The sequence below is a fragment of the Schistocerca piceifrons genome, chromosome 1 (assembly GCF_021461385.2).
Source record: "Schistocerca piceifrons isolate TAMUIC-IGC-003096 chromosome 1, iqSchPice1.1, whole genome shotgun sequence".
Taxonomy (NCBI): domain Eukaryota; kingdom Metazoa; phylum Arthropoda; class Insecta; order Orthoptera; family Acrididae; genus Schistocerca; species Schistocerca piceifrons.
In genome coordinates this window covers 1,233,973,425-1,233,999,491 of record NC_060138.1, presented here as the reverse complement: position 1 = coordinate 1,233,999,491, position 26,067 = coordinate 1,233,973,425, and positions in this window count along the sequence as shown.

Here is a 26,067-nt window from a genome sequence, read left to right as displayed (position 1 = left end):
TGGGGCTTCGCAGTAGACCACCTGGGTGCTCATGCAGGCCAAAAGACTTCCAGAATTACGATTGCAACTGACACGCTGTTATCGAGATTGGGCCGTAAATCAATGGAAACTTGTTGCCTAGCCGGATGAATCACTTTTCATACGACACCAGGTCGCTGGCCGTGTTTAGATACGCTGACAGACAAGTAAAAGAGCTGCTCGAAACATGTACCGCAACCTTATGAAGGATGATGGGTGAAGTATTATGCCATGGGGAACATTCATCTGGGCCTTCATGAGACCTGGGTTAGTAATCGAAGGTGTCATGGCCTTTTTCTTAGTCATCAGTCATGGCGTGACTGACACGGCTTACTAACTACATCTCACATTAGCAATTGTACCGTACATCTTCAATTATTTGTTGCACATATTCCAACCTCTGAACATTATTATTCCCTGATGTCTGAATGCATGTCCTGTCATCTGTCCATTCTTCTTCTCCATGTTTTCATATTTCCCTTCCTTCACTGATTCTGCGAAGAATCTCCTCATTCACTATCTTGTCAGTCCCCCTAATTTTCAACATTCTTTTGTAGTACACATAGCAAACGCTTCGCTCACCTCTTCTGTTCCAGTTTTCTCACTGTCCATAGTTGATTACCATACAACTCTGGGTAGCGGCGCGGTCTCTTGTCACGGTCCGCGCGGCTAACCCCCTCCCCCCCTCCCCCCCTCCCCGTCAGAAGTTCGAGTCCGAGTCCTTCCTCTGGCATGTGTGTGTGTGTGTGTGTGTGTGTGTGTGTGTGTGTGTGTGTGTGTGTATGTTTGTGTGTGTGTGTGTGGTGTGTTGTGCTTAAGTTAGGTTAAGTAGTGTGTAAACTTACGAACCGATGACCTCAGCAGGTTGGTCCCATAGGCTCTTCACACAAATTTCCATACAACTCTGCGTACATTCTTGGAAACTGGTTTCTGAAATTAATGCCTGTGTTTGATACTAGTAGAACCCTCTTGGCCGGGTAAGCCCTTTTTGCCCGTGCTAGTCTGCTTTTTATGTCCTTTTTCTTGCGTCGTGTGTTACTTTCGTTGCGAGGTAGCAGGACTCCTTAACTTCATCTAATTTATAGTCACCAACTTTGTTTTTAAGTTTCTCGTTATTCTGAAGTCTGCTACTCATAACTTTCGACTTTCTTCGATTTACCCTCAGTCCATAATATTAGACTGTTAATTGCATTCAACGCGTCGTATCACAATTCTTCTTCACTTGCACCGAAAATAGCGATGTCATCAGCGAATCTTATCATTCATATCCTTTCACCCTTAAGTATAAGCCCAGCATTGAACCTTTCTTTTATTTCGGTTATTGCTTCTTCGGTGTATAGACTGAGCAGCAGGGTCTGAGTGTCCATTCGTGACTTACACCCATTGTGATCCAAGTACTTCGTTCTTCGTCTTCCAGTATCATTGCACCCTTTTGATTCTAGTACATGTTGTACATCAGCCGACTTCCGTTATAGCTTAGCCCGATTTTTCTCAGAATTCCGGTCGTCTTGTATCATTTTACATTCTCGAACGCGTTTTCTAGGTTGACAGGCTCTGTGAACGTGTCGTGATTTTCTTAAACAGGGTGGGGCAAAACATCTACATCTACTTCTACATGGTTACTCTGCAGTTCACACTTAAGTGCCTGGCAGAGGATTCGTCGAACCTTTTCATACTGCTTCTCTACCATTCCATTCTCGAATGGCGAGTGGGAAAAAGGAACATCTAAACCTTTCCGTTCGAGCTCTGATTTCCCTTGTTTTGTTATGATCATTTCTCCCTACTTAGGTGGGTGGCAACAAAATATTTTCGCATTCGGAAGAGAAAGTTGGTGATTGAAATTGCGTAAATAGATCTCGCCGCAAAGAAAACCGCCGTTGTTTCAGTGACTGCCACCTCAACCCGCCTATCATATCAGTGACACTCTCACCCCTATTGCCCTTCTTTGCACTTTTTCGATGTCCTCCGTCAATCCTACCTGGAAAGGATCCCACACTGCGCAGTAATATTCCTGCAGAGTACGGACAAGTGTAATGTAGGCTGTCTCTTTAGTGGGTTTTTCGCATCTTCTAAGTGTTCTGCCAACAAATCGCAGTCTTTTTTCGCCTTCCCCACAATATTATCTATGTGGTCTTTCTAATTTAAGTTGCTCGTAATTTTAATTCCTAGGTATTTAGTCGAATTGACAGCCCTTAGATTTTTGCGATTTATCGTATACCCAAAATTATAGGATTTCTTTTAATACCAATGCGGATGACCTCGACTTTTCTTTGTTTAGTGACAATGGCCACTTTTCGCACCATACAAAAATTTTCTCTAGATCATTTTGTAATTGGAAATGATGGTCTGATGATTTTATTAGACGGTAAATCACGGCGTCATCTGCAAACAATCTAAGGGGGCTGCTCAGATTATCACCTAGATCATTTACGAAAACCAGGAACAGCAGAGGGTCTATGACACTACCTAGCAGAACGCCAGATATCACTTCTGTTCTACTCTATGATTTACCATCTATCACTACGAATTTTGACCTCTTTGACAGGAAATCACGAATACAGTCACACAACTGAGACGATACTCCATACGCACGCAATTTGATTAATAGTCGCTTGTGAGGAACGGTATCAAAAGCCTTATGGAAATCTAGGAATGTGGAATCGATCTGAGATCCCTTGCCGACAGCACTCGTTACTTCATGGGAATAAAGAGCTAGCTGTGTTGCAAAAGAATGATATTTTCTGAATCAGTGTTGGTTATGTATCAATAAGTCATTTTCTTAAAGACGATTCATAATGATCGAGTACAGTATATGCTCCAAAATCCTACTGCAAATTGAGGTCAGTGGTATGGGTCTGTAATTCAATGGGTTACTCCTATTTCCTTTCTTGAATATTGGTGTGACCTGTGCTACTTGTCAGTCTTTAGGAACAGACCTTTCGTCAACTGAACAGTTGTATATGATTACTAAGAAAAGAGCTATTGTGTCTGCATACTCTGAAATGAACCTGATTGGTATATCATGTGGACCGGAAGACTTGCCTTTCTTAAGTGATTTGTTTTGCCCGGCCCGGAGACCAGAGTTCCATGGGATAAAGAAAGAAAGCAAATACAGTACTAACCTGACTACAGCAGATGTTTAAAGTGACCACCATTCATCTCTTGTCACTTTTGTGCACTGGTCAAGACCTTCCTGAAGGATCGATGCTGGACTGCTGGAATTGTTGCAATCTCGCCCGAAACCCTCTGCTGCATTTCTTGAAGACTATGAGTGTTGTTTCGATACACCTTAGACTTGAGGACTCCACATACGAAGCAATCGAACACTTGACAGTTGAGGTGACCTGGGTGGCCAGCTAGGGCCTCGACCAAACTGACCTCTGTCAGGCGTGAAGATTGTGTAAATGTGCTCCATGGTTCGGCCGGCAGTTGCTCCATCCTGTCGGAAGTAACTATAGGCCCTTCCATCCACCGTTAACGCTGCCTCAAATTCACGCCCAATCGTATCCACTCGTCCGGGCCACTTTTATTTGTGCCACCCTGTATGTCACCTCCGTTGCCACTGGCGCCATCAGAACTGTCTCTCTCATGCTTTTACCTTTCCTAAAGCCATAGTGATAGTCGTCTAAGTTATCTTCAATGTTTTCGGTTCTGTAAATTATTATAGTCTGCAGCTTGAATGTACGAGTTTTTAACCGGACTGTGCTCTTGCTATCTTCAGAATTGTGTGGATGACTTTTCTTCCGTACGTCTGATGGTGTGTCACCAGTCTGATAGCTTCCGCACACCAACTTGACTAGTCGTTTGGTTGCCGCTTTCCCCAATTATTTTAACAATTCCAATGAAGTGTTATCTATCCCTTTTACCTTATCTGCTCTTAAGTCTAAGAAAGCTCTTTCAAATTCTGATTCTAATATTGGATCCCCTACTTGTATCACATCGACGCCCTTTTCTTCTTCTATCGCATCATGAGATTTCCCTCTCCCTTGTAGCGGTCTTGTGTGTACTCTTTCCAAGTATCCGCTATTTCGTCTGCGTTTAACAGTGGAGTTCCCATTGGCCTACTGTTGCCGCCCTTGCTTTTAGTTTCACTGTAGTTTGTTTTGACTCTTCTATATGCTGAATCAGTCCTTCCGACAGTCATCTCTTTTCCAATTCCTTCACATTTTTCCTTCAGCCATTTCGCTTTGGCTTCCTGCATATACTGTTTATTTCACTTCTGTTTTACATCCCAGTATTCCTGTCTTTTCTTAAGCATTTTTGTATTTACTTTTTTCGCATGTCAGGTGAAGTGTAACGTCATCTCCTAAATTACCTTCGCTGTTACCTTTCTTGTTCCTGTGTTTGGCTTTCCGATTTCTGTGATGGCCCTTTTTAGAGATGTCCGTTCCACTTCAAATAAAGTGGCTGCTGCAGTATTCACCTTCATAGTATATACAGCCTTAAAGAACACAAATGAGTCTCATCTTTCGTAAGTAGTTCTTTCATGTTGTAATTCTTGAACAGTGTATTCGTAATTAGAAGCTGAAATTTGTTGCAAAACAGGCTATCTCCTCTCTCATTCCTACTTTTACTTGAACTATAAGTCTTCATAGTGGCTTGATGCGACCAGCCACGAATTTCTTTCCTTTGCCAATCTCTTCATTTCAGAGTAGCACTTTTAACCTACGTTCTGAGCTATTTGCTGGATGTATTCCAATCTCTGTTTTCCTCTACAGTTTTTAGCCTCTAAAGCTCCCGCTAATTACATGGAAGTTACTCCGTGATGTCTTAACAGATTTCCTGCGACCCAGCCCCTCGGTTTTGTCAGTGTTTTCCATACATCCCTTTCCTCTCCGATTCTACACGGATCCTCCTCATTCATTACCTTATCAGTCCATCAAATTTTCAGAATTCTTCCGTAGCACCACATCACAAATGCTTCGGTCTGTTCTTATCCGATTTCCCCACAGTCCATGTTTCACTGCCATACAGTTCTGTGCTCCAACAGTATATTCTAAGAAATTTCTTTCTCGAATTAAGACCTATATTTGATACTAGCAAACTTTTCCTGGCCAGGAATACCGTTTTTGGCAATGCTAATTAGCTTTTTATGTCATCCTTGCTTCATCCGTCATGGGTTATTTTGCTGCCTAGCTAGCAGAATCCCTTAACTTCATCTGCTTCGTGATAACGTTAAGTTTCTCTTTATTGTCATTTCTGCAACGTCTCATTACTTTCGTGCTTCTTCGATTTACCCTCAATCAGTGTTCAGCGGTGAGTGCATTCAATTGAGCAAATCCTGTAATTCTTCTTCACTTTCACTGACGATAGCTCAGTTACCAGCGATTTCTATCAATGATATCCTTTCACCATGAATCTTACTCCCATTCATGAACCTTTCTTTTATTTTCCTCATAGCATCTTCGATGTATTGATTTTTTATCCGTGCACTTCGTTCTTGGTCTTCCGCTGTTACTGTTTCCTCTTGGTTCTTGTACATATTATATTACTCGTCCTTCCCGATAGCTTACCCCATATTTCTCTCAGCATTTCAAAGATCTTGCACTTTTTTTTCCGAACGCATTCTCCAGGTCGACAGATCATATGAACGTCTCTTGATTTTTCGTTTGTCTTGCTTCCATTATCAACCGCAATGTAAGAATTGGCTCTCTTGTGCCTTTACCTTTTCTAAAGCCAAACTGATAGCCATCTAACGCATCCTCAACTTTAATTTCCATTCCGATGTATATTGTTCTTATCAGCAACTTGGATCCAAGAGCTGTTAAGCTGTTTGTGCTTTAATTCTCGCACTTGTCATCTCTTGCAGTCTTCGGAATTGTGTGGATTATGTTTCTCAGACAGTCAGATGGTGTATCTCCAGACCGAGACGTTCGACACACCAACGTGAATAGACAATTTGTTGCCGCTTCACCCATTGATTTTATACATTCTAATGGAATGTTTCTATCCGTTCAGCCTTATTTGACCTTAATTCTTCCAGAGCTCTTCTAAATTCTGATTCTAATACTTGGTCCCCTATTTCTTCTAAATCTACTTATGTTTCTCTGTGTATCCCATCAGACATATATTCCCCCTCATAGAGACCTTCAGAGTACTCTTTCGAACTATCCGCACTCTCCTTTGCACTTAACAGTGGAATTCCAAATGCATTTTTAGTGTTATCACATTTACTCTTAATGTCACCGAATGTTAGTTTGACTTTTCTGTACGCTGAGTCAGTACTTCTTTTTCGATTTCTTCACGTTCTCCACGCAACCATTTCCCCTTAGCTTCCCTGCACTTCATTTCATTCCTAAGTGATCTGTCTTTCTGTATTCCTGAATTTCCCTCAACATTTTCGCGCTTCCTTCTTTCATCGACCGGGTGAAGTATTTCTTCAAAAATGGTTCAAATGGCTCTGAGCATTATGGGACTTAACTTCTAAGGTCATCAGTCCCCTAGAACTTAGAACTACTTAAACCTAACTAACCTAAGGACATCACACACATCCATGCCCGAGGCAGGATTCGAACCTGCGACCGTAGCTGTCGCGCGGTTCCAGACTGTAGCGCCTAGAACCGCTCGGCCACCCCGCCCGGCAGTATTTCTTCTGTTACCCATTGTTTCTTCGCAGTTACCTTCTTTCTTCTTTTGTAATTGCCCTTTTAACAGAGTATTCGCTATTACTAACCCAAATTTATTGCAGAACTCTAGCAGACTCTCTCCTCTTTCATTCCTAGTACCATGCCCATATTTTCCAGTAACCCTATCTTTTGCTCCTTCCCCTACAACCGCATTCCAATCCTCCATGGCCATTAGATTTTCATCTCCTTTACGTACCGAGTTACCCGAACAGTATCGTGATAGACTTCACCTCTTCATCTGCGGCTTGCGATGTCGACATGTTTACCTGAACTATAGTCGTCGGTGTTGATTTTCATTCCTACTACCAAGCTCATATTCTCGCGTAACTCGTTTTTCTGTTTCTTCACCTACTTTGCATACTAAATTACATGTTGAGCGTCCTCATATAGTTCACTTACAGCATTACAGTTATAGTTCAGATATGTAACAAGAGTTACAAATTTATATTAACCACCGTTGAAATGGTTATTGATTAATGAGCTGATGGCATGAACTGTTCATCGATGGAAACGAAAAAGACTATTATCTTCCCGAGCCACTTTGGGAAGATATGATTTAATTCAATGTCGTGTTAAAGACCCTGATCTTTACAGATGAAATGCACCACTGGCCATTAAAATTCATACACAAAGAAGAAATGCAGATAAATAACGGGTATTCATTGGACAAATATACTAGAACTGACATGTGATTACATTTTCACGCAATTTGGGTGCATAGATCCTGAGAAAGCAGTACCCAGAACAACCACCTCTGGCCCTAATAACGGCCTTCATACGCCTGGGCATTGAGTCAAACAGAGCTTGTATGGCGTGTACAGGCACAGCTGCCCATGCAGCTTCAACACGATACCATAGTTCATCAAGAGTAGTGACTGGCGTATTATGAGTAGCCAGTTGCTGGGCCACCATTGCCCATACGTTTTCAGTTGGTGAGGGATCTGGAGAATGTGATAGCCAGGGCAGCAGTCGAAAATATTCTGTATCCATAAAGACCCGTACTGTCTTACAGACAGACATATGGTCGCGCATTATCCTGCTGAAATGTAGGGTTTCGTAGGGATCGAATGAAGGCTAGAGCCACGGTTCGTAACACATCTGAAATGTAACGTCCATTGTTAAAGTGCCGTCAATGCGAACAATAGGTAACCGAGTACAGCGATGACGAACACACGCTTCCAATGTGCGTTGCCCGCATCTCGTGGTCGTGCGGTAGCGTTCTCGCTTCCCACGCCCGGGTTCCCGGGTTCGATTCCCGGCGGGGTCAGGGATTTTCTCTGCCTCGTGATGGTTGGGTGTTGTGTGATGTCCTTAGGTTAGTTAGGTTTAAGCAGTTCTAAGTTCTAGGGGACTGATGACCATAGATGTTAAGTCCCATAGTGCTCAGAGCCATTTGAACCATTTGAACCAATGTGCGTTCACCGCGATGTCGCCAAACACGGATGCTACCATCATGATGCTGTAAACATAGCCTGGATTCATCCGAAAAAAATGACGTTTTGTCATTCGTGCACCAAGGTTCGTCGTTGAGTACACCATCGCAGGCGCTCTTGTCTGTGATGCAGCGACAAGGGTAACCGCAGCCATAGTCTCCGAGCTGATAGTCCATGCTGCTGCAAATGTTGTCGAACTGTTCGTGCAGATGGTTGTTGTCTTGCAAACGTCCCCATCTGTTGACTCAGGGATCGAGACGTGGCTGCACGATCCGTTACAGCCATGCGCATAAGATGCATGTCATCTCGACTGCTAGTGATACGAGCCGTTGGGATCCAGCACGGTGTTTCGTATTACCCTTCTGAACCCACTGATTCCATTTTCTGCTAACAGTCATTGGATCACGACCAACGGGAGCAGCAATGTCGCGATACGATAAATCGCAATCGCGATACGCTACAATTCGACCTTTATCAAAGACGGAAACGTGATTCTACGCATTTATCCTCCTTACACGAGGCATTACAATCACGTTTCACCAGGGAACGGCAGTCAACTGCTGTTTGTGTATGAGAAATCGGTTGTAGGTGTCGCCACCGGCGCGATCCTTGTGTGAATGTTCTGAAAAGCTAATCATTTGCATATCACAGTATCTTCTTCCTGTCGGCTAAGTTTCACGTCTGTAGCACGTCATCTTCGTGGTGTAGCAATTTTAATGGCGAGTATTGTATATTCATAAAATAATAAACCAATAACAACGATCCGGCGTGAGCAACGTACTCATTTTTGTAAAGTAACAAATCACTACATTTTATGTAAGGACTTAATATGTCCGTTGGTCTTATCTTAAAACACAAATATGTAAATTCGACAAAGAATTTGTTGCCTGATTTTAAACAGGTTTCTACAACTTTTTACCTTTACAATTCTTTGTAATTGATACAGTTTTAGTCTGTAATGTTATTCAGTAAATTTCTTGTAAGAATTGCCAATGATCCCGCTTGTGTACCATTACGTAATTTCAGGTTTTTGTATGCGTGTATGCTAAGTCGTTTATTTGACCAGTACCTTCCACGCAAGCCACGAAAAGTCGGCTCACGTATCTGTGCTCTAACGGCCTTTAGCAGGCAAAATTTCATCATTATCTTCTTCTGTAGCCCTGACACTTCAGTTCCAGTCTGATGCCTGTTAGGTATCTTGTTGGCATTACGTTTCTAATTGATGAAGCTCAAGCTTCACCTAACGATACACCACTGGTACGTGAGAGTCGTGTTGCACATAAGTACTCTATGGTTCGTATCAGAGGTTCACATTTTGTTGCTTTTGACTGTTTTATTTTTTAAGCCCTTTAGCCAGACGTAGTAGAGATGCTCCCAGTTTCTTGGAACGCCTTTGTTTGACTGTAAGTTAATCCCGGTAGCACAACATCCGCAACCAAGGCATCTGAAATAAGAAAAGTGCCGACTCCGCAGACACAGACCCGCGATAATGAAGGCAGAGGGAAGAGATGATTCTTCAGTTTCCCTATGCACAACGTTTCCGCAGCCACTTCTAGTAACCGGAATCGGATCGGGCGCCGCCGACAGACGAAGGAGTCGACGGTGAGCCCTCCAAACCCACAGGATACGGGTATGGACGACAGCGAGGACAACAATCACGAACGGACACGGCAACGATGATAACAACAACAACCATGAACGGATAAGGCAGCAGACAAGCGCATATAGTAAACACGATTGAGGGCCAAGACGTAACGAAATTAAAGAACCAAAAACGATTCGTACTGTATATACTACTAGAGAACAGTCGGAACACGACTGACTTCCGAGCCCCTTTTTTCCTTTTTTTTCTTAATTGTGATTTCATTCCCCTGTCCCATATGGGCAGCACAGGGCTGGCAGCGGTACAATCCGGCGATCTTCAGCCGAGTGACGTTTCAGGTGAAAAAGAGTAAGCTATACATAACAAAGGCGAAGAAAGGGGGGCATAAAAACGTAATAAATGAAGACAATGGGGGTTAAAATAATCACTGACATGGGCGTTCATTGTGGGTCAGTTAAAATACTTGACACAAAGATAAAAAACACCGTTGGCTATTTGTGGAGCACATAAAATACACTGAAGTCACACGCACAAGTTAAAAGTTGGCCACAGTATAAAAACCATTGTAAGAGACGGAGCACACACGACGAAGAACAAAAAACTGCCTGGAGGGACCTGCCATGGAGACGAGGCCTGAGAGGAGGGAAAAAGAGGGGTGGAAGGTGCAGTGAAGGAGGGGGTGCTGGATGGGGTGAGGTGAAAAGAAAGATGGTGTCGGGGGGGGGGGGGGGCAACAAGAGGCAGGAGACGGATGGGCGGGACTGGAGACGGAAGGCAAGTGAGGTCGGAGTGCAGAGACACAGAAGGGGTGTGCAGGAAAGCGATGGGAGTAGAGGAGGGAGGAAAACCGCTCAGGGGAAGGGAGAGGAGGGGAGAAATAGTAAGGGGAAGGTAGGGTTGGAGTTGGTAGGTGGGGTAGAGATCAGGGCGACGCTCATCTTACAGGATGAGTAGGTGGTACAAGTTGCATTGGGAAAGGAGGTGGAGGGTGTGGAGATGGAGAGACGGCAGGACATAAAGGTAAAGGCATGTCAGTGGGCTGGGGGTAGAGAGGATAGAGGACACCAGGGGGTGGAGAGACCCAGTCTGCAGATGATGTACAGGGTGCAGATGTGTTCAAGGAAAAGAAGATATGGGAAGGGGATGAGGTCATTGAGGATCCGCGTGGGAGACGGCAGGCAGATACGGAAGGTGAGGCGGAGTGCATGGCGTTCAAGGATTTTGAGGGGCGGAAATCCAGGCGACGCTGGCATAACAAAGAATGGGGTGGATCAGGGTTTGTAGGTGTGAAGGATGATGGAAGGATGCAGTCCCCATATCCAGCCAGACAGGAGTTTAAGGAGGCAGAGTCTATTGTGGGCTTGGATCGTAAGGGGTTGGGGAGTCCAGGTGAGGTGACGGTAGAGGGTGAGGCCAAGATATTTCAGGGTAGGAGTGAGGTGGATAGGATGACCATAAATGGTAAGGTAAAAATCGTGGAACCGGAAAGAGTGAGTGGTACGACATATGAGGATTGGCTGGGTCTTGGAAGGGTTCATGCGAAGGAGCCACTGGTTATAGCCAGTGGTGAACTCGTCGACGTGGGTTTTAAGGGTACTGGGATCGTTGAAGGGTTGGATAAGGGGCCAGGAAGGTGCTGTCATAAGCAAATTGGAGGAGGTGAACAGGCAGGGGAGGTTTGGGCATACCTGCAGTATCTGGGAGACAGAGGGGAGGCAAAAGGACGGAGCCTTTGGGCACGCCGGCGGTGGGGTAGAAAGTACGGGAGTTGGTATTGTACTTCCGAGCCCCTGTGCTGCAAGGGTCCCTGTGAGTGCCGGCGCACAGCACTGTGGCGGCTACTGCACCGCCCGCAAATTATAGGGACGCCGCCTAGCGGCTGTCGTCTATGTCGATGCCCTCTGGCGGGCCGTCCAAATTGTCGGACTGGGATACCAGATCAGTGACAACACGACGAAATGCAGCCTGTCCTCAGTGAACAACACCAGTTACTTAACAGAACGTGAGGCGTGGCGCCGTATACCGATCCTGCCTTGGGAGGCGGTTAAGCGGGAGATGTGTCTCAGAGCTGGATAGTGACAGATGGTGACGCGAGACTGGACGCGCACGTGGTTTCTGTATCAGCCGATAGAGGACAATACTGGATAGGGGACTGATTTAGTTTGGATTGTGCCCGCTAGAGTGCACTAAAGTAATAGAATGTTTTTCATAAAGTGTTCTAGTATTTTCATAAAGTGTTATTATGTCTTTTCCTGTAGGTAAAATATTATAAATGTGTTTTAGCAGTATGAATGATGCGTGAGTGTGGTTTAAGGTTAATTTGAAGATAATTGTTTAACGAGTTATATAGCGGGATTTAGTGTGGGAACATTTCCAAGAAGGATGGATGTCGACAAAGGGGATTTTTATAGAATAGATCTCTAAAGTAAGTTTATGGTAAAGGAGAAAGTTAATTCAGGTATAAATAACAATAGTAAATAACTTTATGCATAAACAAAACTTCAGCATATTACATAATTACGTCGGTAAAAAGTGCAGTCGTTAGGTTTACTATTTTGTGATTGGTTATTGATGAAAAGCGCGGACTGACGCGGGAGAATGTTTTTTTGCTATTGGCTGCTGAGTAAATTGACCAATGGTAAAGCAATATTCTTCGCGCGACTTTCTCTGCTGGTAGAGAAGTCTTAGAGTATTCTTGAGAGAAGTCGGAGCCTAGCCATGAAACAGTTCGGACGTGTGTAGTAGTAGTTCCGATGGAAATGATAAGTTGCCGGATCTAGCAGTGTTTCATACATCAAAAGTGTGGTAAAGTGACGGCATAATTATTATGATGGGTGTGTAGAAATTTCGAAATTTTTAAGTGAATTTTGTGACGAGAAAAGACATATATTCCGCGTGGCGTATTGAGCATGTCGGTGGCTAAAAAACTGTGACTGCATTAGGTACCGACAGACTTAATATTTGGTGAGCATTCTCAATCAAAAACAATCCGTATTTTTGTGGCTATTACGTTTTCGGGAAATGCAACACCATAAACTTGCTAACGTAAGTGAAATGGATTGTGAGTGACTGTGTTAAGACTAGCACGGGCTTGGCAGTGATACTTGTTCACCTAAGTTTCAGAATATGTTAATTAAGGATAAAATTTCCAAAATTTTATTTCGTGTGAAAACTTTCTCCCGAAACGTAGATTTAGTGACTGTAATTGCAGCCTGCTTCACGTCGGAGTACAGTAGGTTTCGCTCGGCTTCCCTACGGATGATCTGCTGAGACAATGTTCACAGGCAGGTGCAGGTTCGTCGTAAAAGAGACCGAAAGAACCGCGCCGCCGCAAACGCCAGACAACCACTGAAACCAGGAAAGAGTGAGACGCTGACCAACCTGCCACTAGGAAATGACAAGCAAAAAAAGTTTCATGAGCCGCAGAAATCGCATGTAACACGCGCACGGCTTAGTCTGTTAACAGGTACACCACGCTGCAGTAAATGAGTAATACGACTCAGTTATGTCACTCCAAAAATTTTTGGTGGGGAAGTGCGTCACAAAAGTTTACTAGCTCCCTCATCCGAGGCATGCAGGCTTAATTTCCACGTTAGAGTTCATTTTAGTTTCGTCAGTATGTACTGTACTTCCTCGATTCACCGCCAGTTGGCCCAATTGAAGGAAGGTAATGTTGACTTTGGTGCTCGTGTTGACATGCGACTCATTGATCTACAGTACTAGCCGGCCGGAGTGGCCGTGCCGCTCTAGGCGCTACAGTCTGGAACCGAGCAACCGCTCCGGTCGCAGGTTCGAATCCTGCCTGGGGCAGGATGTGTGTGATGTCCTTAGGTTAGTTAGGTTTAAGTAGTTCTAAGTTCTAGGCGACTGATGACCTCAAAAGCTAAGTCCCATAGTGCTCAGAGCCATTTGAACCATTTGATATACTGATTGTCGTAAATGTATGGCGGAGAGTGAGTCGACCTGAGGATTGCCACAACATGAACGGCATATATTGGATACTAGCCGCAATGCTGGCTTTGCCGAGGATGTTTAACAACTTCCACATAAGTGATTTGTCAGTCGCTTGATACTCACAGCGAAAGCAAGCCATGTGGGAAAATGCAGTCGCTTTAATCCAAGCACATAATTTAATCTTTGGGCGTCATCGAAATGCGACGACATACATCTTCTCCTGCATGAAAAGATGATTGTCACATTTGTAATTGTCACATTTATGATAAGTATCTCATAGAGTTTCTGTAGAATTCGCGTTCTATCGTTTCAGCTCAGTTTTCACTGTTTCAAGTAGGGTTGTGATCGAGCACAAATCGAACTGCTCGAACCGTTTACGTCACAGCTCGCTAAATCTCAGGTTCTGATCGACCTTTTGATCGGCCAGAGATCTAGTGACTTTTGTTGGCACTGTAACCACGAGCTGTCTTAGCGTTTGTGTGGCACTGTGAATTTTACAAATAAAAGCTGCAAAACACGGACTGAAATATCTCTCAGGGCATATGTCATATGTAACAACGGCATCTAACCAATAAATAAGAGTTTGCAATCATGGTCAAATTCTCGACCTTTCGTTCGTATCGCGATCTTGTTCCGTGTGGTGGTGTTATATCTAAGACGGGTATTGCCGTTGTAAATTTATTCTGGCTACAGGAATTACTGTCTGTTTACCGTGATATATTGCATTTGTCTGACATTTAATTGTTCATTTTATTCTTCATTGTTTCATCTGAATGTAGAAATTTGAAGTAAGACGGCCAAGAACTTTTAGAGATTTGAGGTAAAAGCCTTTCTCCTTTATACATTACATACATACCGGGTGTTACAAAAAGGTACGGTCAAATTTTCACGAAACATTCCTCACACACAAATAAAGAAAAGATGTTATGTGGACATGTGTCCGGAAACGCTTAATTTCCATGTTAGAGTTCATTTTAGTTTCGTCAGTATGTACTGTACTTCCTCGATTCACCGTCAGTTGGCCCAATTGAAGGAAGGTAATGTTGACTTTGGTGCTTGTGTTGACATGCGACTCATTGATCTACAGTACTAGCATCAAGCACATCAGTACGTAGCATCAACAGGTTAGTGTTCATCACGAACGTGGTTTTGCAGTCAGTGCAATGTTTACAAATGCGGAGTTGGCAGATGCCCATTTGATTTATGGATTAGCACGGGGCAATAGCCTACGTCTGTATCGAGACGGATTTCCAGAACGAAGGTGTCCCGACAGGAAGACGTTCGAAGCAATTGATCGGCGTCTTAGGGAGCACGGAACATTCCAGCGTATGACTCGCGACTGAGGAAGACCCAGAACGACGAGGACACCTGCAATGGACGAGGCAATTCTTCGTGCAGTTGACGATAACCCTAATGTCAGCGTCAGAGAAGTTGCTGCTGTACAAGGTAACATTGACCACGTCACTGTATGGAGAGAGCTACGGGAGAAGCAGTTGTTTCCGTACCATGTACAGCGTGTGCAGGCACTATCAGCAGCTGATTGGCCTCCACGGGTACACTCCTGCGAATGGTTCATCCAACAATGTGTCAATCCTCATTTCAGTGCAAATATTCTCTTTACGGATGAGGCTTCATTCCAACGTGATCAAATTGTAAATTTTCACAATCAGCATGTGTGGGCTGACGAGAATCCGCACGCAATTGTGCAATCACGTCATCAACACAGATTTTCTGTGAACGTTTGGGCAGGCATTGTTGGTGATGTCTCGATTGGGCCCCATGTTCTTCCACCTACGCTCAATGGAGCACGTTATCATGATTTCATACGGGATACTCTACCTGTGTTGCTAGAACATGTGCGTTTACAAGTACGACACAATATGAGGATCGTGCACGATGGAGCTCCTGCACATTTCAGTCGAAGTGTTCGTACGCTTCTCAACAACAGATTCGGTGACCGATGAATTGGTAGAGGTGGATCAATTCCATGGCCTCCATGCTCTCCTGACCTCAACCGTCTTGACTTTCATTTGTGGAGGCATTTGAAAGCTCCTGTCTACGTAACCCTCGTACCAAATGTAGAGACCCTTCGTCACGTATTGTGGACGGCTGTGATACAATACGCCATTCTCCAGGGCTGCATCAGCGCATCAGGGATTCCATGCGACGGAGGGTGGATGCATGTATCCTCGCTAACGGAGGACATTTTGAACATTTCCTGTAACAAAGTGTTTGAAGTCACGCTGGTACGTTCTGTTGCTGTGTGTTTCCATTCCATGATTAATGTGATTTGAAGAGAAGTAATGAAATGAGCTCTAACATGGAATGTAAGCGTTTCCGGACACATATCAACATATTTTCTTTCTTTGTGTGTGAGGAATGTTTCCTGAAAGTTTGGCCGTACCTTTTTGTAACACCCTGTATATATTTCAAGTCAGACTATGAAATCTTTTGTAGACACTGACCGTCCTCTCGTCTTGAAGGTAAAGTGTGCAAAATTTCATCAACATCGGAATAAAAGTGTAGATTTGTATGAATCGCAAACAAACAAACAACCAAACGGACACTCTTCTTTACATATGCACGTATGCTTAGAACCAGGATTGTTCCTGTAGTGGTTTATAGGACTCACAATTCGAGATTGTTAAGGTGCGTTTTAGTACTGGTGTAGTACTGTTTCTCAGCGGAGTTTCTTCTTTGATACGTTCACTTCTCCTACTCTTAAAGATCAAGTGCCCTACAATTCTTCTCAGAACCCTTCTGACAGAATTCTGTATTTTAGCGGCACATCTATATAGTGGTGTTGTGGCTGACACTACGTTTCCTGCTATTCCAGTATTTGATTTGTCCAATGCTTCCAGTTTTTTTATAGTACCTCCAGAAACTGCAACTGCAGGAGGTATTTGTTGATGCCATTACTGGATGTGTAAGTAATCTCAGCATTTAATTATGAGAATTTGTTGACCTGTTATATACTTCCCCTCTTCTTTGACTGCGTTAATGTTTTCCTTAAGGGAGAAATGAATTGTAGGTTCTTAGTCACAGTAAATATTTTATTACTTGCGTATGACACATTTCTTTTCGCCAACCATCTTTGAATAATCACTAATAAGGAATTCTCACGAATTTCCTGTTAATGTTAAACTAAGTGGTACCTTCACGTCATTAAATCACTGGTATGAATTCCTCTTAATAGTCATCCGATAATAATCAAGTGGCAGTCATATGGAAGTAATAAAACCATATTTTGATCAAGAAATGAACAAAAATGATTACCGATCTCTTTCAAGGTTGTGTCTAAGATTGTTATATTTGTCTGTGTACTAAAGGTATTGAAATTATATAGTTGCTAACATATGAGACTTACTGTAAAACTAACGTCAACGCGGAAATGCCGTAAATTCGGTTAGTCTGGTACCCACCTGTTTTAAACAGTACGGCGTACATACTAACATTTGTAGACACTACGCATCCAGAATTATTTCTATCCGTTTCACATCGAGAGTGCGTGCGACAAATGCTGACCTGGTTCGTAAAAGATCATATCGTTTTTACTTGTTTTGCTAATGCTGATAGCTGCATTGTTTTCAACATCTTAACCATTGGAAAATGACTTAAAACGAAAGCTGCGCTCCACCAAAACTACGGTATGGTAATTACACCACATAAATAACATAGTAAATGGTAGGATTACCGTTGGTATTGGTAGCACTGGTAGGGAAAGAAGCATAAATGAATGTGTAAGAAAGAAACTGGGAACCAATGACTTTTCTTTTCTTTTATTATTTGTTTAGTTGTTTGTTTTGTTCTAATTATAACCATACATCATTTAGTGTTAGTCCATTGTGTATTTTGTATACTTACAGGATGTAAATTGTATTTTGTAAGTAATAAAAGTTAGTTGATTGTGTATCTTCTGCGCTTTTATGCAAGCAAAGCAATTACTTTCGATGCAAGTACAGTTTAATAACACAATCATAGAAAAATGAGTTCAGCAGAATGTTTTCAATTATGATCAACGGCAGGAGTTTTCTGTTAGTATAGACAAATGCGAAAGTCGTTTATGAATAACAGTAAACTGGTTGATGCATGTTCGTCGCAGTATGGAAGCTATGTTTGATATATTTTTGTTTTGTGGCGTTTTTATTTTACCTTTTTGTAAATTAAATCGCGTTTTCTAGCGCTACCCGATAAATCTATATTGTTTCCTTTATTTTCATCATAGCATCTCTGTTTCACATTTCAAATTAACAATTCTCGAATAAAACATAAATTAAACATTGACAATTTCAGTTTTACCATAAATACTGTTTGTTTTTACGTAACTGGCAGGAGGATAACTATGTAGGACAAAAATATTCGGTAAACTGTCCAGCCCTTTATATATCTTTACTCAGTTTCTAAACGGCTCACCGGTTCAGGATTTAAGGGAATCTGGTAAGAGTGATCGCATACGTAAAGAAAGTGATCGTTATGAGGTAACGCCTAATAGGTATGCAACACACCTAACATACAGGTAATGTGGGTATAACCGTAACTCACCAAAGCTACTACAAAAACCACCAGTAGTCTACCCTTGCTTATGTTAGTCTAAAGTATCCTGCGGCAGTTTTATAGCTCTACTTAAAACTAGAGGTTGTGGTTGTGGAAATTATAATAAATATTGCAGTCCATGGTGAAAATATTTTGATTTAAAAATGACTTCACTCTATATGGCTTCTCAAATGCATTCTCAAAATCGATGAAACCAATACACGGTTTCACATAACATTCTCTATGGATTATTATTTTGATGGTGAATTCACAGCCAGTGCACAGTCTGCCTTTATGGAATGCAGTCCGAGCACCATTTACCAGTGGCTTTGCTATTACACATACACATCCTTCAATAATTTATGCATAGATTTTGAGTCCACCAACAATTTACTACACTCATTTCATCATCTCTGCATCATGACACACCCTGGTGCGAAAGTTGTTAGCACTTGACAGCTCGAACGACACTAGCGCTCCAAGCAGTGAGAAAGCGGAGAGTCACATGTGCCATAAGGATAATATTTGTTTTTAGTTATTTCCTACTTACTCAACGAAATATTTGGTACATTTTTACGTTCCATGAGATAATAAACCACCAAGAGACTTGAATTATAGTGAAACACGTGTGAATCACATCGATTGAATAACAAAAGCTAGAACTTCTTCATGAAGTAATATTTTCGAAATGTGTATATTTGCAGCTTTCTCCGCTGAAAGCAAGAGAATGTAAACACGTATTTCATGTCTGAGAAGCATACATTTCTGTTGTTATTATCATAAGCCCTTTTCTTGACAATTAAAAATTTTTTACAGAGTCTAATGATTCCCCTTCCTAATGTAATGTAATTTAATACAATTTCAAATTTATTATATCTGCTTTGATATCTTTTAATAAAGTGACGTCAAAACAAAAGAGAAGTAACTAATAATACTAAGAACAGTGTAATGTATTTTTAATTTAGCCCGATGCGGATCAGCAATCAGCAAACTAGCCCAGTACTTAGGGTCGTTACGGGTTTACAAATAATTAATTGTGTCTCTCTTGAATCATCACAGATATTCCCAAATGTTCGTATATCCAAATTATGGTTAAAACTCATATGCTTGTAGCACCCGATAATATTTCGTATGTCATTTCAATGTGAAGTAATGCAACCCGTAACTCAAGATCGTGGTTTCGTCTCGAATACCAATATAAGATAACAAGCCTAAACTTTTTCAGATGAAATCTTATGCTAGAACTAGAATCCTGTGACCTTGAGAAAATCTGAAAGTTAAATATATTAAATTATTCAAGCGGCTTCATAGCTCGTGGGATCTGAAAGAAAGTTTGGTGCCCTAACCGGCGGCACGTTTCGAAGATGAGCTGAAAGAAAATTACTAATTATTATCTAGTATGGCGCCTAACAATGGTCAGTATTCCATTAAGGCCACGTCTACTCAGGACAAGCAAAGTTGAAGAATAGACATTATTGAATCCTGTACACAAATCGTAAGTTATGAACAACTATATTTTTTCTTCGTTTTAAACTTACGTAGACAATTAAAGCAAGATGAACTTCAGACAATCGCTCTTTTCTCTTCAAGTCCAATAGCAGAAGAAGAGGCTAAAAGAACAGAGAGTTCAAAAATAGAATCTCTAACGTCCATGGAATACATTGCAACACAATGCATTTGATTACTCTTTGGTGCACTGCGCCAGCAATTCATACAACTAACACCACATGGCACTTATAAACTTCAAATTCATGACCACCCCAGGAAATACAGTACACTACACTTCATTCGACCTTCTAATAGCTACACGAATATTTTTATAAATGTAATTAGCTTTGCTTCAAAAGCGAATGTGTTGAAGATTCTTGCCGTTTGTGGCTCAGATTCAGTAAAAAGTGCGGAATTAGTTTCTTCTGCGTAGGAAAACTGTTCCATTGCTTCTGACGATTTATTATGAAGTCTGTGTGGTTTCCCCTTAAGCAGCACGTGTGGTGGCTTTTGTTGCGTTAAATAATGTTGGTATTATATTCCATATCGGTTACCTAAGTTCCACATTCATTGATTTGGCTGAAAGTGTAGCGAACATAACTCTGATTTGCTGGATAGATAAACGTCTTTCCGCAAAAAGCCAGTTCTTCCGGTGTCTACTAGCACTTTTCGTTATTAAAGGAAAACGACATTATTTGGTAAATAATACAAGAGAACCGTAAATAATGTGTGCTGTAATGTACTGTTTCGTACCTCGGTCCTTAGTAAACTAAAGAATGACAAATGTGGAGATATTTTCTACTTATTGGCGATTTTTACGGAACTGCATACACTCCCTACTGTAAAAACTGTGTGACAGATCACTTTAAACGTTAGTATTCGCACTTGTCTGATATCATATTCAGAAACGTCGATTGCTGGCCGCTTGGGGCGCTGCTATCGTAGTGGGTAACTAAAACGAGATGGAGTATAGCGAGTGTTATGTCGTATTACTGCTATTTTTTTTTTCTTTTCCTCATTGTCATGGGACGAAAAAAACCAGTCAGAAAGTCAAGATCTGTTTGCGTTTTGATGCTGACGTACATATTTTACCTCTATAGTACTTACTGGTAAATATAAATGTCTGTATCTGTTCACAGAAAGCTATATGAAATAATAATTATCATTCTCTCGAAATTACACGTAGTAAGACCTCTGTAATGAGGCTTTAGACGGGCTCACGCTAAGTCTACGTGTTAAAGCTCGTCGGACATGAGATCCTTGCAGAATTTCGCCCGCAGCTGTTGTATTTTTAACGCGGTTCGCGATTACCCGCCAGCAGGCCACAATGGCTATTAGCGCGGGACCCGCCATTAGTTATAATTGGCGATAAATCAACGCGGCGTCGCAGGTGGCTGCTTATCGTCCGCATTACACGACGCCCACACGTCAAGATTATCGCGGCAGGCGTCGACAAAAGACCGTCTCCCGCCCCATCCGGCGTGATAATTCACCCTCGGGATTGTGCTCTGTCAGCGTTCCGTCTCATTGTTAGTCCACGAATGAACACCATTGCGGTCTAGAATCGCTGTCAGACCTTTCAACCGCTATTTGTTTACCTTCTCTTGCGCAAATTGTTACTGCCTGTCTCTGAACACATGATGTGATTTTGTTTGTTGTAGTTGTTTCCGGGCGTCAACCATTAAATTATTTAAAAACATTCTTGATCGCAGCCGATGTTAACTTCTGGCCGGTTTCGGCCTTTTAATTACGTGCCATCATCAGAGTATGCACCACATGCCTTGCAGCAGTATTGGAACGAGGATGAGCTTGTTCTTTCAGCGGGACGGAGCACCTATACATTCTAGTCGTCAGGTGGCATATAATCTGATGATGGCCGGTAATTAAAAGGCCGAAACCGGTCAGAAGTTAGCACTGGATGCGATCAAGACTGTTTTTAAATTTCTACATCTGCATCTACATGGACACTCTGCAAATCACGTTTAAGTGCCTGGCATAGGGTTCATCGAACCACCTTCACAATTCTCTATTATTCCAATCTCGTATAGAGCGCAAATAACGGACACCTATATCTTTCCGTACGGGCTCTGATTTCCCTTATTTATCGTGCTGATCGTTTCTCCCTGTGTAGGTCGGTGTCAACAAAATATTTTCCCATTCGGAGGAGAAAGTTGGTGATTGGAATTTCGTGAGAAGATTCCGTCTCAACGAAAAATGTCTTTCTTTTAATGACATCCAGCCGAAATCCTGTATCATTTCAGTGACACTCTATCACATATTTCGCGATAATACAAAACGTGCTGCCCTTCTTTGAACTTTCTCGAAGTATTCCGTCAGTCCTCTATGGTGAGGATCCCCACCCCGCAGCAGTATTCTAAAAGAGAACGGACAACCGTAATGTAGGCGGTCTCCTTAGTAGATCTGTTACATTTTCTAAGTGTCCTGCCAATAAAACGCAGTCTTTGGTTAGCGTTACCAACAGCATTTTCTTTCTGTTCATTCCAATTTAAATTATTCGTTATTGTAATTCCTAGGTGTTTAGTTGAATTTACGGCCTTTAGATTTGACTGACTTTATTGTGTAACCGAAGTTTAACGAATTCCTATTAGGACTGATGTGGATGACCAATAATTTTATGACAATAAATATCGCTGTTCTCCAACAATGTTATATAAAATTATTACCCATAAGACCTGTTTTAAGCAGTTCTCCATTCCTATCGTTTACGTGCAATCCTTATTATTTCACCAGTATTGATGCATCCTACGTCCTTCATCTAGTATACTAACGCACAGTATTTCAGGAGCAATAGTAACATTAGTGGATGTGGTAGTAGAGAATAATTCAAATGAAATATCCCACGTAATATATGAGGAACATCGTTTCATATAGTAAAAGTGCACAGATCATAATTTTACAGGAAGCAAAAAACTCGTTTCTGTTACTGACCAAATTAAATACGTCAAAATCAGGTGTTTAGACTATATTCCAGAATCCGTCACGACTGAAATCATGTCCCACTACATGAAGATGCCATTTTGATTCTGAATTGAGCTTAATACGTTTTCAACCAATTCACTTAACGAAATATGTTCTAATTCAATTGTGTTTTCTCATAACGTGGTTTGAAACCGTTATTTCAATTTTTATTAACTTTTTGCAGGGCATAGCCCACCACATAAGAAAATAAAATTGTTTAGATGTTGTTGACGGCATATCGATGTGTTACAATCTTGCAGTTAGTCCTGCCTCCTCGTGCAAGTAGTCAGTCACCGTCCTCTTGAGTTGGCCTACCAGTCTGAGTTGATGTAGGATCATTGCTTAGTACCGAAACATAAAACTGCAAATTGTCAACTTGTTCCCAGTTGTCTCCAGATCTTGTTTTCAACAGTTTAACTTCATCCAGTTTCTTAGCGTCTGGTAATTCTCTCGGTTTATGAATGGAATTTTGACTGCGCTTTACTGGCTAATGCTTTCCAGCTCTTCATGATTTTTGAGATGTAACTTTCATCAAAAACTTCAAGTCTGCGACCTTGTTCCACTTTGTTCGATACTCTGTAAATTTTAATTTTTTGTTTTCGCTACGTAGAATACCGGGATGCCTCCTCACTTGAATCTGACTTCTTTCTGATTATAAGGTGGCTCAAAATTACTTAAGTCTCGATCTCAGTTGAAGTACTGTCACGTCACAAATACCGATAGTAATGCACCATGGAAGTACAAAAGATGAAACGCCCGTTTTGTGACTGCAACGAATGCTGCTGCTGCAACCCACGACTGCTAACGTACCGCCTGCTGGGGCGACAATCCTGTACGCTGCTGCTCTTCCTGCCTCATTGATCGTCCCGGTAATGACAATTCAGTGACAAGCCTAAAGGACTTGCTCATCAATGTCAACACCATTGACACGCCTGTCAAACTAAAATTGCTCGTGAAATGTAGGTGTCATCGGACCTCGAAGGCCAGCCGATGTGGCCGAGCGGTTCTAGGCGCTTCAGTCTGGAACCGCGCGACCGCTACGGTTGCAGGCTCTAATCCTGCCTCGGGCATGGATGTGTGTGATGTCCTTAGGTTAGTTAGGTTTAAGTAGTTCTAAGTTCTAGGCGACTGATGACCTCAGATGTTAAGTCCCACACTGCTCGGAGCCATTTTTTGGACCTCGACGTTGCCCTCCTGCAAGAAATTCGCCTAGAGATGTTTTCCGATCATCTATGGCTATGTTGCTTATTTCATGTCATGTGCTGTCAGTGGAAGTGGGACAGCTGTACTTTTAAAAGAAAGCAGTGGAGTAGATGCAGTGGCTTGTATACCATCGGTTACTAGTCTTTCTCTGATCTTCCACAGTGTTCGAATCAACAATGTTTATACTCCCATGGGCATGGCATAGCGACTGGAACGGTCGCGATTCTATTAAGAAGAGGTCGCCCCATTGTTTTGTGCCGTTACGACAGTATTATTCTTTTGATGGAATCTGCATTTGCTTGCTTTCCCTGAAGAACCAACGCCCATATTTTACCATATGCCACGAATTCAAACTGATAGTGCATGAACTGAACCTTGTCGATGCTTGGTGGTCGCCAGGATATTCGTACAATATGTATGTATGTATTGAACCAGGGACCTAGAAACGACGGAGAGGCTTCGACCCATCGTAGCCCTCAGTGGTTCACAACCCCATAACAGGCCACAGAAGTCCACCCACCCTACCGCCGCCCCACACCGAACCCAGGGTTACTGTGTGGTTCGGCCTTCAGTGGACCCCCTGGGACTGTTTCATACCAGACGAGTGTAGCCCCAAATGTTTGCGTGGTAGAACAATTATGGTGTACGCGTACGTGGAGACAGTGTTTGCACAGCAATCGCCGACACAGTGCAACTCAGGCAGAATAAGGGGAACCTGCCCGCATTCGCCGAGGTAGTTGGAATACGGCCGAAAAACCATCCACAGGCTGGCCGGCACGCCGGACCTTTACACTAATCCGCAGTGCGGATTCGTGCTGGGGACCGGCACGCCTTCCCACGCGTAAAGCAGCACATTAGACCGCGTGGCTAGCCGGTCGGACCTTCGTATAGTATGTCTCCAGCGATTCAGCGAGTCATTTTCAACATTTCTATGTTTCCCAACGACTCGAAAGTGAGTTATAGCGTACAGCCTTCTCCGGCCATATCATCTATGTTTGCGCTGTTTACCTCTAACAGCGGAAGACGTGCCGCGGTCGAGACACTTGGAAGTTAATGTCGCCCCTCTCCAGGATCCGGAATGCAGGCAGCTCATAGAGACGCCTTCCAGCATATGCTTCAACGCTCCGGTGGTGGCTCGAGCGCGCCAAGCCTGCTTTATCAAGATCAATGAAGAACTACGGTCGCGACGGAATGCAGTGGCAACAACATTCCATGAAGTATTATCTCACGATTCTCGTCGAGCTCCTGTCCAACGACAGGTTGAAACTCAAGGGATTAAGGCGAAGATAATTTGAACTACGCATAACCATCTTGAAGGAATAACGGTATATGAAGAGGACCTCCCGTCTGACCTCATATTACCGGAGAGAAACAGCGGTGTCTGAGAACGCTGGTCCACGCCCTCGACATGCCAGATGGACCCTGATTTGTGTCCCAGAATGACATCGCCGGTGCCTTTGTGGACCATTACAAACACTTCTCTGCGGCAGAAGACCTGGACACCACAGCAGTGGATGATGTTTTCCACTCATTAACAGGAACCCCTGATGGTGCAGTTGTAGAGATTCTTACAGCGACAATTACGGCTGATGACCTCACAGATACTCTTCATAAAGAAGCAAGAAACAAGTCCTCGGGCCAAGACCCATTCCTGCTGGATTTTTACCACGCATTCCACAACATCACGGCCTCGTGCTGAACTGAGAAGTAGCTAGAACTGATGAACCCTGACTTCACCTCCTTCCTGAATTCGTAGAAGGTCTGCTTATCCCGGACCCCAACCCATCCATGGGCTGGGGAGCTGAACATTATCGACCGTTGTCCATGTAAAGTGTGGCTTTTATCCGGATTCTTGCCACGCGCCTTCGGCGAGTTCTCTCTCGAGTCTTCTCTATGGATCAAATGTGCTTTGGCGGCGACAGTAACATTCAGAATGAAATGATAAGCTGTCGACAGGTGTTGATTTACATCAACAGGGACAGTTGAAAATGTGGACCCGAAACCCGGGATCTCCTGCTTACATGGCAGACGCTCTATCTATCTGAGCCAACGAGGGCACGGAGGATAGTGCGACTGCAGGGATTTATCCCTTGCATGCTCCCCGTGAAACCCAAATGCCCATTCACTACATTCGTAGAGCCCCTGCCCACCACACATTACTCGCGGCAGACAATCCTACCGAGTCCCATAAGAGTTCGGGCAATGCGTGTGCATCCATCACAGAAGAAGG